Genomic DNA, 17695 nt, shown 5'->3' with positions numbered 1-17695 from the left:
AACATACTGAGGCATCTGGTAGAGCTCCACGAAGAGCAGTGGCAGGACAGACTCCCTCTGCAACCCTCCAAAATGCTCCGCTGCCTACCGCTTTATCAGCCCCCACCCCTAAGCACTCTGTGAGGAGACTAAGGAGGAGGAAGCATGCTGCATCATCAGAGGACAACAAGCTTCCCAAAAGCCTCTGCAGCTAGTTGCACCGTGGGACGGTGCACTGCTTTGCATGTTGACCCAAGTGTGGCAAGTGGGGACACAAGAACCTAGCACAAGGAGCGTGGTATGATCACGCTTCTGCGACTTCTGAAATTCAGCGGGTGAAAGTCTATTTAAAGTAAATCGACTTCAGTCTGCAGTGTAGACATACTGGATGTTCTTGCAATACTAAGGGTAAGTGTATTAGCATACTATTCAATGCTATTGTTTACAGATGCCTCACATTTTCTCTGGACTATTCAGTAAACATCTAACTGAAACCAATCAGTTTTTTAAAAAGCCATTTATTATTACTATTGATCCTGTAGAATCCCCACAGATTATAAAAAGAGAAGTCACTTGGAAAGAAAAAAAATTGTTTTCAAGGCAACAGTGTTGTGTTTTTTACTCAAATTCTTATCTTTTGATGGCCAGGTTTTATCTGGCAAAAAAGGAAAGAAAGGAAAATGCTCATTTACTGAGTGCTATTTGTTTTGATCTAGACTTGTTCATAGAATAGCATGTAGCCAATGAAGCACTCTGCATCAAAATATTTGTGACTTATAGAAAGTCCTGCGGGGTTGGGAGTAGACAGCTACAGTAAAATAGAATTGTATAACAGGGTTTCTTCATTAATGTAATTAGTAATGTACCTTCCTGGCTCCAGTTGTGAAAGATGTTTTTGGTAATGCAAAATTTTGTCTCCTTTACTCGTTATTTCATATTACAGTGCTGTACCCAGATCCAACAGAGCATTGAACTACTCCTTACATTGATGAATGGGCTAAACTGGCTACGTTAGGCAGAGAAATGTCATTCCAAAACACCTACCCCTGCTGGTATTCTACAGTACTCATCATTCACAGAGAGGATATGTATCTTTCTATCATTCCATCAAAAAGAAGTTTAATCCATATCAATATTTTGGCTGTTTTATGAGAGTTTTAGAATATGAAGGTGGGCTGGGAGCAGGAGTAAACTGGTAAGTCAGTTACAAGAGATTTAACGCTGGAAAAGTGCTGGCAGCCTAAAAATTAAAGAAAAATATTCCCCCAAAGCCACTGGTTAAAGTATTAGTGAGAAAGATCAATGCGAGTGCATAGTTCATTTTTATTAACTGAGAAGAAGGGCTTGAGGTTGTCCATGGCTCAATAAACCTTTCATTTAACTGCAGGGAGTTTTGCAATAGGTTTGAAATCAATAGGATTTTGCCTGGTTTTGTCTGGGTCCAGTCAGGCTAGGTTTCTCCACCTCCCAATATTGTTCCCTCTTCCTCCAACCAATCCAAAGCTTCCCTCTCAGTTTAGTTATAACTGTTTTCCAGGGTCAAAAGTGCCTGCAATCAACATCCAGTGTTTTCATGGGCTTCCTAACAGATTTGCCCTTTCTTGTACCTTCATTAATGATTCATTCCCTCTGTTACAAATCAGTTTGTGAGGGATGAGGATACCGGCAAGTTTTGATTAAACTTCATTTGGAGTTTTCCACTGAATTTCTGGGCTGAAATAAACCTGAAATCCAAAAGGAAACGCATGGGATGTTACACTGTGTTAATTTAGCCTGCCGGTAAGATTTAACCTGCAGCTAGTAGTGTGAAGCACAATAAGATGGAATTCTTTAAACAAAATTTTAGCAATCGTATAGATCCAAGACAAGGTAAGGATGGTGAAATTGTGAATCCTGATGTAGAAAAGGAAGATGTATTCAATACATGTTTCTAGTCTGTATTGGGAAAGAAGCAGGATGATGGATTCCTATTTCACAATGATAATGAAATACTTTCTATTCCATTAGTAGCTAAGGAGGATGTTAAACAGCAACTAAAACATTTTGTAAATCTGTAGGAATGGATAACTTGCATCCAAAAGTATTAAGAGAGTTGCCAAAATAGCTCTCTGAATTGTTAATGCTGATTTTTAACAAATTTTCAAACACTGGGGAAGTTCCAGAGGACTGAGAACAGCTAATTTTGTGCTAATATTTTGAAAGGATCATTGAGACAATCTGGGAAACTTCAGGTCAGTTAGCATCACATTGACCCTGGGTAAAAGGATGGTATCATAATTAATATTGATCAACATCATTTTATGGAAAATAAATCTTGTCGGACAATTTTTTATTTATTTGAGGTCACAAGTTTGGTTGATAAAGGTAAATCTGTTGATATAATATACTTATTTTTCTGTAAAGCATTTGACTTAGTCCCACATGTTATTCTGAGAAAAAAAGGATTATACAAAAACAATGTCTCCTATATTAAAAGGACTAAAAACAAGTTAATGAATAGACTGCAAAACCTGTTGTGTAAATGGGGAATTGTCATTTAATGGAGGCTTCTTATTATTATAGGGATCTGTGTTTGACCTAATGCTATTAAATGGTCTGTTAATTTCCTTACAGACACGCATTCAGAAATTGTTTAATTTTCTTTGTGATTCCATTTATAAAAGTAAGGATAGGTGATGTTGAATTTCCACAAATTCAGCAAATGTTTTGTCTGCAGGTTTAATAGAAGCTGATAAGCTATGCATCAAATTATAATTTTTAGCCTCCATTATACTCCGTAAAACTGCCACCTTTTATTATTAGAGATTATACTCTGTTCCAGTCTCTTAATATAGGTGGGCCAGTCCTCTACTGTGGTATCAAACAAGTCCATTTTCACCAAATAGGCACTTTTAAACTTTTTTTTTTTAAATTATCTAAAATGAACAGTTAATTCAGCCTTTGTAGCCAAAGGTGCATTTTCCTTTTCAGTTTCACTAGGCCTCAGCAATCACTCTGTTTTATTGTATTCCCAGATTAGGATCCAATTCCTGTAATCAGTTTTTGTGTTTTCTGCGCCTTACCTTGACCTAACTAGTATATTTATATGGCCCCATCACCATAGTATCTGAGTATCTTCCAACCTTTAATGTATTTATTCTCAAAACACCCACTGGAGGTAGAGAAATGTTATTTTCCCCACTTTACAGATGGGGAACTGAGGCACAGAGATAAATGTTTTACACAAGTCACACAGGAAATCTGTAGCATAACAGGAATTGAATTCAGCTCTCTCGCTGCCCTAGTCCTATCCCAAGTCTTCCTCTCTCACCAGACCATCTTTTCCCTCCTTTTGTCAAAACAAACATAATATGAAAGAACCACTGATTTAACACTGGGGTCCAAATAACCCCCATTTGCTATATACTATACTATATACACAACATGCGAGGCCTAGCTATACATACATACTGCTGCTCTGGCAGGGTTTTGGTGGCTTCTGAAACACAGGTGACAGTGGAAGCCATTAGGCTCACATACTATTAAAAGGGATACTGCCATATTGTTTACACTAGAAGCCTAATGAAATTATGTAAACTGTATGTCATAGGTACATCTAATACTGTCAATCTGCAGAACTGAAATTACAGTCAGCACATGAGTAGAATAATAATGCCATTTTCTTTTTTAATTCTAAGTTTTGTTAGGAGAAATAAGATGTCAGATCTTCATATTAATCCTTCATGAGACAATAGTCAGAAATGCTTCTCCTATGATCTAACAGTGGTATTGTAAGAACCTGCAGGCTAGAACCTAGTATTAATCTGGGGTCTGGGCTGCTGCTACCTCCACATTGCCACTAGAGGCTTAGGCTGGGCATTTACGGGAGGACCCCGGGAAGCTAGGCTCAGCAGGAAGTATCACCTGCAAGGCCTCAGTGGCAGCCCCTCACAGCCCACTGATTGGCCAATATCAGCATATAAACCAGGAAGCCACGATGAGGAGCTGTCTGAGCAACAACACAGACTGCCTGCCATTTTCTGCTCTGGACCCTGCTTGTAATAGACCTTAGACTCTGCCTTCCTACCCTGTTTCACCCTCGACCTTGCTATTTGACTGTTGTCTATAACCTGGCATCCAACCCCGATCTCCTGGTAACCTGACCTTGCCTGCCTCCTGATGCCTGACTCTCGGTCTCCCCTCTGGCCTGTGTCAGACTCTGACCTCCTGGTATCTGACCCAGTCTGACCGCTAAGACTGCCCATGTCCTGGTCATGACAAGTATGCTACACTGCTTTGATCTTTTCAATTATATCATTTATGATTCACTGGCTAGTCCTGTGGTTAAATTCAAGACTATTTAGCAAGAAAGCAAGGAAGAAAGGTCAGTTGGTTATAATGGATAAAATATAAAGAAAAAAGTAAGCTACTGCTATTCAGCATTAGTAAGGCTGGTCAAGAAATTTCCATCAAAATGGTTCTTGACAGAAAATACGGTTTTTGACCAAATGAAGTTTGTCTCTAAAGGTGTCTGTCTTCTGCAGAAAATTTCAATTTCTGAAAAAAAAACCCACTTGAAAAACAGTTTTTTTCAGTCACTATTGGAGTATATCTCCAATGGTGAATCATGGTAATAGGACTCCCATGATGCTGTGCAGCAGCTCAGCAAGACAGGAGACTGTGGTGCACCGTAGGAGATGTAGCGGAGAGATCGGAGGAGAATGGGGCACAAGGTACCTGCACTACAACTCCTTATAAGGCGCTGTAGTGGCATTTCCAAATCAGTTTTCAGTCAGAATATTTTGGTTTGCAATTTTTCATCAAAAAGGTCAAAATTTCTGAAATGCTAGCGTGGAGGGACATTTTCCAATAGCTCTACTCATCAATATATAATTGAGAGTGCCACTAACCCCTCTCCTCTTATCTGCCTCTTTCCAAGAGTCAGCGTTATTAGGTCTGGTACACCATTGCCCTACTTGTGCAGTTATTGACTCCAAGTAAGTGAAAAGATGGTTTGAAGTGCAGCCAAATTAGAATGTAAATGACTATACAGGAGGCAAGGCAGTGAAGAATCAGCCCCATTGTTTCTAACCAAAAGAAGCTAAAGATGACTGGGCAACAAAATGGTAGATAAAATTCAATGTTGATAAATGCAAAGTAATGCACATCGGGAAATCACAATCCCAACTATACATAGAAAATGATGAGTTCTAAATTAGCTGTTACTACTCAAGAAAGAGCTCTTGAAATCATCATGGAAAGTTCTCTGAAAATATCTGCTCAATGTGCAGCAGTTGTCAAAAAAGCTAACACAATGTTAGGAACCATTAGGAAAGGGATAGATAATAAGACAGAAAATATCATATTGCATCTTTATAAATCCATAGTATGCCCACACCTTAAATACTGCATGTAGTTCTGGTTACCCATCTCAAAAAAGATATATTGGAATTGGAAAAGGTACAGAGAAGGGCAACAAAAATGATTAGTGATATGGAACAGCTTCCATATGAGGAGAGATTAATAAGACTGGGACTGTTCATCTTAGAAAAGAGATGATTAAAGGGGATAGAGATCTATAAAATCATGAAAAGCTTGGAGAAAGTGAATAAGGAAGTGTTATTTACTCCTTCTTATAACACAAGAATCAGGGATCACCCTATGAAATTAATAAGCATCAGGTTTAAAACAAACAAAAGAAAGTACTTCTTCACACAATGCACAATCAACCTGTGGAACTCGTTGCCAGGGGATGATGTGAAGGGCCAAAGTATAACTAGGTTCAGAAAAGAATTAGATGAGTTCATGGAAGATAGCTCCATTACTGGCTATAAGCCAAGGTGGTCTGGGATGCAACCTCAAGCTCTGTATGTCCCTAAATCTTTGATTGCTCAAAGCTGGGACTGGACCACAGATGATGGAGCACTCAGTTACCCTGTTCTGTTCACTTCCTCTGAAGCATCTGGCAGTGGCCACTGTTGGAAGACGGGCTACTGGACTATATGGACCATTGGTTTGACCCAGTATGGCTATTCTTTTATTCTAAATGGCATCATTCCAGCAGAATGTCCTGTATGACTATACCCACCATTGAAATAACACGGCAGTCTCCCCAAGAAAGCCTCCAACTCTCAGAGTATCAGGGACTTTATCATTTCAGGTGAGGAATGGAATGTCAGAAAGAATTGTTACAGATCTACAGGGATGTCAGGTATATACACAATGTACAATTGACCTAAGTAAAACATCCAGGACCATTTCAGATGAAGGAGGTACCTAAAGACTCATCCTTTTTCCATGATTTGTCCGTGAACTGCACTCATGAGACAGGAATACTTTCTGACACTAACTGCATCTACCAAGAAAAAGATATGCCAAGACATACCAATTGCCAACTACATCAGTAGCTATGATAATACTAACACAAGTAGAGGAACAGAGATTTCTTCAGAAAGAGGACAAGACTTAGACCATGGGTGGGCGAAATACAGGCCAGATTCGGCCCATTTAACTTTTCTGTCTCGCCCGCCGGCCCACCATGCAGGAGTGCTACACTGGAGCATCAGGCAGTTTTGGGCCAGTCACTACCCGAACTTCCTGCTTCTGGTCATGTGAGGAAGTGACTGGCTGGGAAACTAAGCTGCCCAATGTTCATTACCTTGGCAACTGGAGCATTGGGCAGCTTAATGATTCTCCAGTTGCCAAGGTAACTGGAGCATCGGGCAGCTCAGTTTCTCAGCCAGTCATTACCCGAAATTCCTGCTTCCAGCCACATCACCAGAAGCCGGAAGTTTGGGTACTGACTCGCCAAAAGCTGCCTGACGCTCCAGCATCATGTGGTCCGCGAGACTTACCAGAATTCATGGAGTGGCCCCTCTGCAAAAATTATTGCCCACCCTGACTTAGACTGACTAAAATCACATGATCAATCTTTATTTTTTATATTCTTTATGTTTTTAAAGCCGGGAGAAGGTAGCAAGGTGTCTATGAAGCAATCTAGGGTTTGTTGGTGTGTTATGCACTAGACCAGGCAGAGCTACAGCTTTTGATTTCCTCATTTGGATAGAAGCATGGGAAGGACTCCCTGCTGTGAAACATCTTTCCTTCTCTCTACAAAGTTGAACATGTACTCTGCCTTGCTGTGTGTTCCTGCTAATGACAAGTTCTTCAAGTAATGATCTATCAGTTACTTCTGTGTTTCTCTCTGTTTAAGTTGCTGAATCAACAACTCTAGTTCTGACTGCTGATGGCAAGTACATACGCAGAACATCTGCCTCCTTGTTCTTTAAACAACTTTTTATATAGCTGAAACTGAAATGAATCCTTCTACATTGATTTGGCTTGGCCTAGAATTTCACTGATATACCACTATACAGAACAAAGTTTGCATCAAAATTTGAAAAGGAATAGTTCAGCTTCATAAAGAGTTGCAATAAATACTTTTGTTCAGAAAAGATGATGGGTGAGATATTACAAAAGTGCACAAGATAACTTAGGGCCCAATGTCCATTGACCTGAGAGTTGGGAACTATAGTGGGTTAATGGTCATCCATCCCCCTCTGGCTCAGTAGGAAGCCACTCCACCTCACTACATCACTGGGGCACTGTCCACTTTCAGGGAATTACCAAATCGAGGGCTGGGGCCCAAGGCCTCTTTGGAGACGTAGCAAAGCAGTTTAGGTAGCTCAGGCCTTCAGGCAGGGCAGAGCAGCAAACAGTTTATGGAACCCAGGCTCTCAGGGAGGGCGGGACAACAAACAGCAGCCTCTTGGCCAAAGGGGGGTAGGCAGCCTCCCCAAGGGTAGGGCAGCCGCCGGGGTACAGAGACCCAGGTCTACCCTGCTCCTCTAGGTCCCAGTCCAGGGCCCTGATAGTGGCAGACAGGTCCGCCACTGGGTCAGCAGGGATTCTACCACAACACACTGAGATTCAGACCACAAAACCAAACCAAAGTCAGGTTTCCCTGGGCTATTTCCTACCATAGTCTGGGTGATGGGTTCCATAGTCTAAGATCCTCAGTCACTGCCGCCAGCAATCCTGGGTGCTCCTCTTTTCTCTCAGCCTCCTCTGGGGACAGGGCACTCCTTTACTCTGCAGCAGAGCCCAGGGCCTGCAGGAGGCAGGGATCATCCACCTCCTTCCCTGTCTCTAGCTTAATTGAGCAGGAAGCACTGCCTTTTATACTTCCCATCCTGCCCCTTAGATTCTGGTGCACGGTTCGGGCCCCGCCTGGCTCCACCCACCAGGGAGCTGAAAGTGGCCTCTCCCCTTCTGGCTCAGTGGGAGGTCACTCTACCTCACGACAGGAACCTAACTACCTTAGGACTTTTAGGAAACCTCACCCCCATTGAATCAATTAGAACAATGGTATTTTTCATGCAGTTTGAATGCTCAGGAGGATGTATGTATAGTGGAACAGTGTGTCAGGTGACTGAAGTCAAGGTTCTACTCTAAGTCTACTTTAGAACAGCAATGGGATCCTGGCTAAATCACCAGTCTCTGTGTGCCTGAGATTATACACCTGTGTAATAAGACTAATACCCATTGCACAGGGATGTTGTTGTAACATAATTATGTGGGTTGCCTTCTTAATGCTACTGCTTCAAGCTGCTAAAAGGAGGGGGGATTTTAGCTGAGGGAGCAGAGAACTGTGGTTTTGGAACCATACAGTTTAGTACTTTGGTTATAATTTATTATTTCTATTCTATGGTAGTACCAATGAACCACACTCAGTGACAAAGGCCCAGCTGTGCTCGTAACTGTACAGACGTGTAACACAGAAGGCAGTCCCTGCCCCTGAGAGGTCACAGTCTCCATGACAGACAGGATACAATCGGTGACAAAACTGACAAATGGAGTTGGGGAAGAATAGAATTTAGCAGAACAGCAGGCACAGCTCAGCACTTGCCTTACCAGTGCCAGATTGAAGTGATGTGTAGACATCACAGAAGAGGGAGTTTTTAACAGAGGGATTTAAGAGTGATTTTACATGCAGATATGGAGGCATGGAAGAAAGCAGAGAGGTGCTTGACTTTGAGCCTGTGACTCAGTACCATTGTGAGATTTATTTAATTTTGTAAAGAATTTGAGATCTCTGGATTTAAGGCACTATTTAATGGAAAGTAGCAGTATTAATTATAGACGCACACAGACCGTAGATATAAACTTATAATAAACCTGGGCAGAGGACAGAAATTCCATTTTACAAAGGATTTTAACTTTTTCAAAATCTGGCTTTGTTCTGAATCTGAATGAAATCTGAACATTTCAAATTCTCTGGGAAGGAAATCCTGGAAGAAATATTGGGTTTAGATAGAATGCAACATTTTGTTTTGATTTTGACTTATTTTATATTATGTTACAAAATAACAAAAATTGGAAAGGAAAGGTCATTTTAAAACCAAAAAACTAAAGATTTAATTTAGAAAATGTTGAAATGGGACATTTCAATATTGTCAGAACTTTGCTTCCTGTTTTTCACCAAACCAAATTTTGGCAAAATCAACGATTTCACAAAGCATTTCACTTTTAACAACTGTTTTGTCCAATGTAAAATGGTTCTAATGAAGCTTTTCTTACCAGCTGTAAAATATTTAATTTTATAACTCTAAAATAAAATACAATGCATTTCTACTGCACCTAAAGAACCACATATGCTTAAACAATGAATGCATTTGCATATTTCTAGGGTTTGGGTGCTCATCATAGAACAGTGCAGTAATGGCTGGCAATCTATATTTAACCATTTAATCATCCTTGAAAAACTTGCACTCAGTCTGTATGTGAATAGGTGAGCAGATTTTATACTGATCTAATTTTATATACTTTAATATTAGAAATCCATTCTGTGCCTTGCCAATGTAGGCTGTCCCCTTCCTCTGAGTGTTGTATTTCTATTGTACAATAAAATTAAAATGACATTGAATAGAACAAACTCCTGCTCATTTGAATAAATTTCTAAAAAATTAAACAAATATAAAATGAGAAATACTACATTTTAAATGGTTAAGCTGTAAATTGGCTTTTCATAAAAAAGAAGGATCTATAGATGGTCTACTTAGATCTTTCATGCTCTGCAGTAGTGCTAAATGTTAAGGCCCTGATCCTGAGCTGTGTCTTGACACATCTGGGGAGGCAAAAGAGCAACGGTAGGTTTGAACCACTCTTCTGTCCCCATCACCCATCATGGAGCCAACCAGGGACCGGGCTGCTCTTAAGCCCAAGTCACAGCAGCTTCATGCTGCCTTTAATTTATACCCAGCTGTCCACAGCCTCAAGAGACCATTCCAGCAGTGAGGATTGCCAGGCAGTGGGAACTGCCAGATACTCCACTTGCACCAGGGATTAATGGTGAAGGTTGCATATAATAGTCTTGGAAGGATTAGATTTTTATTGGTAAGTGTTGGTTTCACTACAAACACACACACGCACAGACCAATGAAAAAATATTTCATTTGATAATAATCAAAATGTACACATAGTCAAAGTAAGAAATGTTTCTTGAGAACTTCTCAGAATATGATTTAATGATATTTTCTTTGTGTATTTTGCTATGTGATGTTGACAATTTGTGTTTTAATGGTTATAAAGCATTAACTTTTTAAATCTCAATGTTGACTGTCATTAAATAATTGTCTGACCTCGCCCGTAATTACCTACTGTGGAAATGTAAATTGATTAAATATCTAAAACGGTTAAAAATAAATATCTATATTATGGATAGAATCTTTTTTTTTTTAATTGGATTCTGCCAAGTCTACATATGAGTAGAGCCCTGTGCAGATACAAATTTTGTATCCGCATCTGATCTGTGATCCACAGACATGGACCGTGGATATCTGCAGAGATGTGCAGAGCTCTACATATGAGCTGTTACAATAACCCTGTGCCACTTAATGATTTCTCCATCATTCTAGGAGGCTGAATCTTCTGGCTTTCCAGCTGCTTTCCACCATCAGAATGGTGCAAAGAATCCAGAGCAGGGACCAAAATCTGTATCTTAAAGCATTCAAAACCTTTCCAGGAACTTCCTTTTTATTGAGACTGAGTGTCACATTATATCAAAAAAGGAATCTGCACAAACTTCTGCAAACATACTCTGGTGCAAATGAGGAGCTGAGTCCATCCTGAAAGAGTTGACCAAATTAATGATGGCATTTACTGATATTCTGGTATTTGGTGTTCCAAGTCTGAAACACAGTGAGTAAGGCTGATGTGCTGATTTTGCTCAATACCAACAATGAGAACTGGAATTGGATTAATTAGGTTGTAAATGAGATAGAGAAAAACAAAAATCACAAATACTGATATCTCCTTAGATGAATGACATTGCTGGGAGTTCGTTGGTTATGCTGCTTCTGCAAGGAGACAAAATTTGAAAATGTGTGTGCTGAGGAGCTACTGAATGCCAGCAATTTTCGAAGTGTTTGTGTTCTGATAGAGTAACAAATGTGTGACACATAAGACTACTAGTACAAGACAGGTGTATAAGCCTTCTATTACTCTGATCCATGTCAGGCGACTGGGGCCAGGAAATAAAAACCAGTCACATGACAAAAGATAAGTATTCAGGGACTTCAGTGGATATTGTTGTCCAGATCAAAATTTGTTTGGAAAACTTGAATATAAAAGAGAATTTGACATTTTTCTGCAGAGAAGAATTACTTGCAGGTCCAGTTTTGCTACCCTAAGTCACTACATGATTAGTCCCATTGAAATAATGGAACTGTGTTTGCTGTCAAGTAGAGCGGAGCACATCTTGGCAACACACTTTGGAATGTCATCTGGCATGCTGTAGTACGTAATATTTTCAGTTAAACTGTATAAAATGCCATAAACGTCACTAACACGGGTTTAAGGTTGCCTGGTGGTGCCTTATGCCCTCCCAGAAAGTGAAGTTCAGTTACACGCAAATCTCTGACAACCAGGAAATGCAGAGGTATGGTAGCGCAAACCAAAAATTCTGAAAACCATGAAACAGAATTAGTATACACACCACCACTGCAACACACCCTTAACTCTGCCCTCTGGACTTGACCATACCTACTGGAAATGGAACCGTAAGGGGGTGCTATAATAGAAGTGAAGGACTGAGAGAATGTGCCATTGTTTGTGTTGTAGTTTCTTCAGATGTAAATTCCAGCATTTATCTGCAATCACTCCAGCTGTGTTTATTGTGTTAGGTATAGCTGTATTGAAGGAAGAAGAGACGAGGGGCAGAGCTGTTACTGGGATATGACTAGAGGAGCACATGTACTTTGAAGGATCAAGTATGGGTCATTTCAGCACAGATTTCTGTAGGTTGTGTCAGTGGCAGCACACAGGGGTCTTCTTGTTATGGGGACTATCAGCAGTTGGGTGACATACAGAGTGTGCTCACTGGGGTTTAGTGGGGGTAAGTGAAGGCAATGTCTCAGAAGGAACCCTCAGGGCAAAAGTAGGGTGTGGTAACAATTTGAAAATCTGTTGTGGTGTGTGGGGGTGTGTGTGGAGTAGGCTCAGTATTTGAGAGTAGGCAAGGTGTAGACAGCCCGTCTTCGCTATGCCTGACCTAGACCCAAGTTTTATCTTGCAAAAAAAAAAAAAAAAAGACATTAGACTTTGTCCTACAATGCTCATGTGCTCTGTTCCAAAGCGTACGGTAGCATCTGTAAGAGTAGAGGGCCAGTATGTGTGTTATCAGCATATTGGGACATCACTCAAAGAAGTCAGAGTTAAGATTGTGTTGATTGGCTGAGGAATACCTTACATCTGTATTTTGTGGTTTTCAGAAGTTTAAATTTGCATCTTGTAACTCATCTACAGATGGCTTCATTTCTCTTCTATGTTACTGGAGGGAAAGTTGAACAACTTCCCCCCTTACGGTTCTGCTTTTTTTAGCACTTTTAAGCTCCCAGAGAGCGAAGGTCCTTTGAGGACAATCACAACTCTTATTCACTGAGAAATCATAAAATAACTACTATTTTGGAAACCCAGTTCTTCATCAAAGCTCTAGTCAGTGAACTGGGTTTTCAAAACCTGGTGTTTGGATGGTCTCTTGCACTAATCATCTAGAAGCATGCTGGCTCCTCAATACGTGTGCCAGAGCACAGCCCTAAGGGGTGAGCATGAGCAGAGGGGCAGAGACTCTGTACCCTGAAGCCTTCCAACCCCCTACCAACTGCACTGCTCCAACGTCACCCCCACATCTCTCCTCATTGCTCTGATCCCACCCCCATTCCCCAACTGCACCAAAATAGTTATATGAATCTGAAAATGTTATGAGCAGCTCACAATAGTAGGGTGACTGTGTATCTGAAACATCTTGACCAAATAACCTAGTCCCTTGTTTTCCTTTGATTCCACTCAGTCCTATTGTTCAGTAAATGATTGAGGAACATTACATTACCCGAACTGCTTCGTGGGGTCTTTCATCTTCCCTCTATTTCCTTAACAATACTTCTAAAGTATAATCAGAGTACATATGTGAATTGTATAGCACTTTAAGATCTTGCTCATAAGCAAGACAAAACAAAACTTCCAAAAGGAGGCCCTACAGAATGCAGGCAAAGAGCAAGGAACTTGCACATTACTTCTACCTATCTATTATAGGTACACATATGGCCCCTATTACCATAGTATCTGAGCACCTCACTATCTGTATAATGTATTTATCTTCAGAACTCCCCTTTAAGGTAGAGAAGTCTATTATGACCATAAAGAAACTGAGACACAGAGGCTCTGACTTGCCCAAAGATAGTCAGGAAGTCTGTGGTGGAGCAGGGACATCCATCCAGGTCTCCCAAGTTCAAGGATAGAGCCCTAACCACTAGACAATTCTTCCCTTCACACATTCTCTGAAAGCTGTCAAAGGGAGGGCTCAGACTCATTGTGCATGGATGAGCCAGCTTTGCAGACCACCTGCAAAGTTTATGCCTTCAAGGGAGCCCTAGTCTTTCTGCACATGTGCATGTCACTCTCTTCAGAGCCTTAGTTTAGTTTGTGCTGACCTTGAGTTCTAAACTTAACCCTAAATAACGTTTTCAATATTGCTTCCCCAAAGGGACAGTGGCTTCTGTACACTAGCTGAGATAAATCCCAAGTGGCTGAAATCACTTTAGGGAAGATTAGAGCCATAGTTTGAGCATCAAGTTTGTGCAAAAGAAGTTAAAAGAACCAGGTGATTCTTGAAAAAACATGATTTTTAGGGGGCTGTATCTCAGGAACCCCATACTTAAATGGGGACACCGAGCCTTCACCTGCACACTCAGGAGGTACTGCAAATTTCAAGACAATCAATGCAGCATGTAAATTTTAGAACACTTAGAAGAGTCGTCTTTTAAACTGCAGCAACTTTCAACTTTAACTAAGCAGAACTTTGGCTCTGCTATAATATTGTTGATCTGGGCAATTTAAGTTTGCTACTAAAGGATGTATTTACCTGACGGATTGTTGATTAAACAATTTAAGATTATTTCATTGGGAAACATCTGCCATAGATTTAATGAATACTACTAAGAACAGAGTCCCTGCTTTTGTGAGTACAAGACCACCTATGCATGGAAAATGTTAGGGTATGTGCTGTGTTTGTATTATTTTAGGTATGAGGTATATGTGGGAGGAAGTCAGAGAGTGATTTGAAACCTAAGGGCCACTTTCATTAGAAAGTCAGCAATGGGAGGAGGACCACTGACAAAATGAGGGTGGAGACTTCCCAGCTGGAGGTAGTTTGTTTCAGGCTGGCTGAAGCTGCCAATAAAGGTCTGTCCAGAGACTGGTCCATTAGGGATGCCTGAGGTTCAGGCTACTGAGAGGGTGGCAGAGAGACCAGACTGGGAGAACGTCGGACTCTGGCTTATGAAAAGGAAGCCTAAACTGGGGATGAAATGGAAAGTTCTGCAGCAACTGCCAAGAAACTCATCCCATACCTGTCGGGGGACCCCACTCCTGGAGACAACATCCTTGTAACAAGGAGGCAGAGGGAGAGGTGCCCCAAGGTAGAAGTTTCAAGTAAGAAGCTTGATGGTGGCAGCAGGTGTCTGAGACCAGGTGTTAGGTAACTTGAGGTCATGACAAGTACCTACCTTTTTGGTTTGCATCAGCCCATTTGATTGACCCATAGGCCTTCAGCAGAAAAGAGAAAAGTTTTGTCTTTTGATACACAGACTGAGATGGACATTATCCAGACCTGGCCTGGAAATTCTATTTATCAAGCATCTTTGTACATAGCTGAAATATATGAGTATTGACACTTTTAGTTTCTATTTTATGAATTTTTTCTATTCATATTTTATGTTACAGTATTTTATTAGCAAATTTTCTGCCTAAATAGTAGGATTAGAACTCAGCTACTGAAATGGGGATTTGATTTTGCAAAACCTTACTAGCTGAGTTTTGATTTTACAAAACCAAAAGACTGTGTGGCTTGAAACTAGATTCCATTTTATCTGAAGCATTGAGTGTGGGGAGTGGGGACAGAGGTAGTTTTTGGTTTTGTCCTATTTCTGTGGTGGATAAAATGGCCTGGTTTTACTTCTCCAAAACAGGTATTTTCCATCATTTGCTAGACACACGATAGATGTTTTGTCATCCTTCCTCTGCTAACAGATCTCTCTCCGGTTTTAGACATCTGACCTTCATATATGCAGTTTAGGATATGAATCCAATACTTGCCCAATATCTGCTTTACCAACAATCCTTCATTTCAAATATATCAAGCTATGGTGGTCTTGTTAAATGACAGATCACTAGCAAGCAAGGTTTTCTTTTTTCCAGCAACTAGCTTTATTACAAGAATAATAGATTTTGGGGGAAAGATCCTTTAAGGCAGTGTGGCTGCTTTGCATCACACCTTCATTGTGATCTGGCTATAGCACTGGCTTAACCAGCAGAGGAAAAATCACCTTCTACAGCTGCTTTAAACTACACCGGTTGGCAAAGCTCTTCAAGGGTGTACAACAACCAGGAATTGTCAGAGTGCAGCACATTGTTGCAATGCTCCCCCCCCGCCACACACACTCATTCCACTTGTGAAATGCCCCTGACATCAGAGCCAGGATGGAGAATGACACAGGAAATGGGATAACATATGCCTACTTTATGGCCACTGGGGACTTCAGCAATTTCCTGTCCCTTTGAATTGCCAGAGTAATGCAAAGAAAGCAGAGTGGGAGAGAGAACCTTGTCGTCCTGCTCTTGGGTACTGAGTCCTAACATCATCATAGTGTGGACGTCAAAACAATCAACTACTGTCATGAAAGATTATATCTTTGCTAGGGACTTTCTAACTGTTCTATATATGCTCAATTTGTTCATAACACCATTCACAAAGCACTTAAAAGCACTTGTAATCTGAAATTACAAACAGATTAGCCCTGAAGATAGTAAAAATGGTGAAAACAATTTTCTACACTACCGGAATCTTCCAGCAATAAAACTATAAGGACATGCTTTATATTGGAATTGGAGGTGTATAGAATGCCATGCCATGATGCTTTTTTCAAAGCAGAAAAAAACATCTTTGTCATTACAGAGCTCCCCTGGGTTTTTTCCCCCAGAAACTATTAATTGTTTATTGCATGGATTCTGCTTGTAAAAATCCTCACCTTAAACCCTACTGAAATCCTTGGAGGATTTTTCTTAAAAATTGATGGCATACTATATATTTTCTAGCAGCAATTTGCTTTGCTAACAAAATTACTCGGAAAAGATTATCTAGCAGATTGATAAACAACTCAGATAACTGCTCTACCTTATGTTTGTCATTTTCTTGTTTTCAGTGAATTGATCACCTAGCCATTTTCATTTCTAACACCTGGGTTCAAAAGCAGATTCCAATTTTATCCCTCTCCCACGCCAAAAAAAAAAAAAAAAAAAAAAAAAAATCTATGGATGCTGGGTTCTGTTCAGTATTAACTCAGTTTATTTCAAATTCAAAATAACAGCCATGACTGATGCAATCAGAGAGGGTAAAACTAATAAGATTCATCATTAATTTAACCCCTTTTTGGTTAGTAAATCATTTGTGAACTGATCTGAGTTTTCTTTGTATTCATCACTCTTATGTAGTTATTTCACAAATACTTTAGATGGATTTGACAGTAGGTGAGTTATTGATAATTGTTTGCATCAACTGTTTGGTATTCATTAATTTGATATGGTTGTTCTCTTAGGTCACATGACATTGTCTCTACTACCAAACAAGACTGGAAATGAAAAGTTTTTAAACATAAGAATAGTGAATAAGGGAAAATGTATTCCTGGTAGAACATGTACTTCTAAAATGTGTGGCGGTTTCAATATTCACAACCATTTTCACAAATACCTGGTTGCTATCACCAATACTCAAGGATGTCTCAAACAGTCATAGCAAATGAAACTGCACCTTTATTCATGATTGTTTTCTAATTTTTTTTAAACACATTTTGGCCAACTTTATACACACTACAGTCTTCTTCAGTTCTTGCGTTATTGGACTTCAAGTTTGAGAAAGCCATTGAGACAGGCCCTGAGACAAAACTAATAAACCAAGTGATATCCTGTTCTTACAGACCTGTGAGAAAAAATGAATGTTTTATGCTAAAAGGAGTGTATTCTATTAATTATTGTTTTTACCCTGATGCTGAATTGTCTATATTAGAAATTCTTTAGAACTGTCTCAACCAGGCATTACATAATCAGTCATTTTAAGCTCACTTGCTTCTACACAACCTATACTGTGCCAATTCAACTTTTCCTTGTTTGTCTCAGTGATATTAGT

Source organism: Emydura macquarii, unplaced genomic scaffold (genome assembly GCF_026122565.2).
Source record: "Emydura macquarii macquarii isolate MOO-44397 ecotype Brisbane River unplaced genomic scaffold, CSIRO-AGI_Emac_v2 contig_2636, whole genome shotgun sequence".
Classification (NCBI taxonomy): Eukaryota; Metazoa; Chordata; order Testudines; family Chelidae; genus Emydura; species Emydura macquarii.
This window is presented reverse-complemented; position numbering follows the sequence as displayed.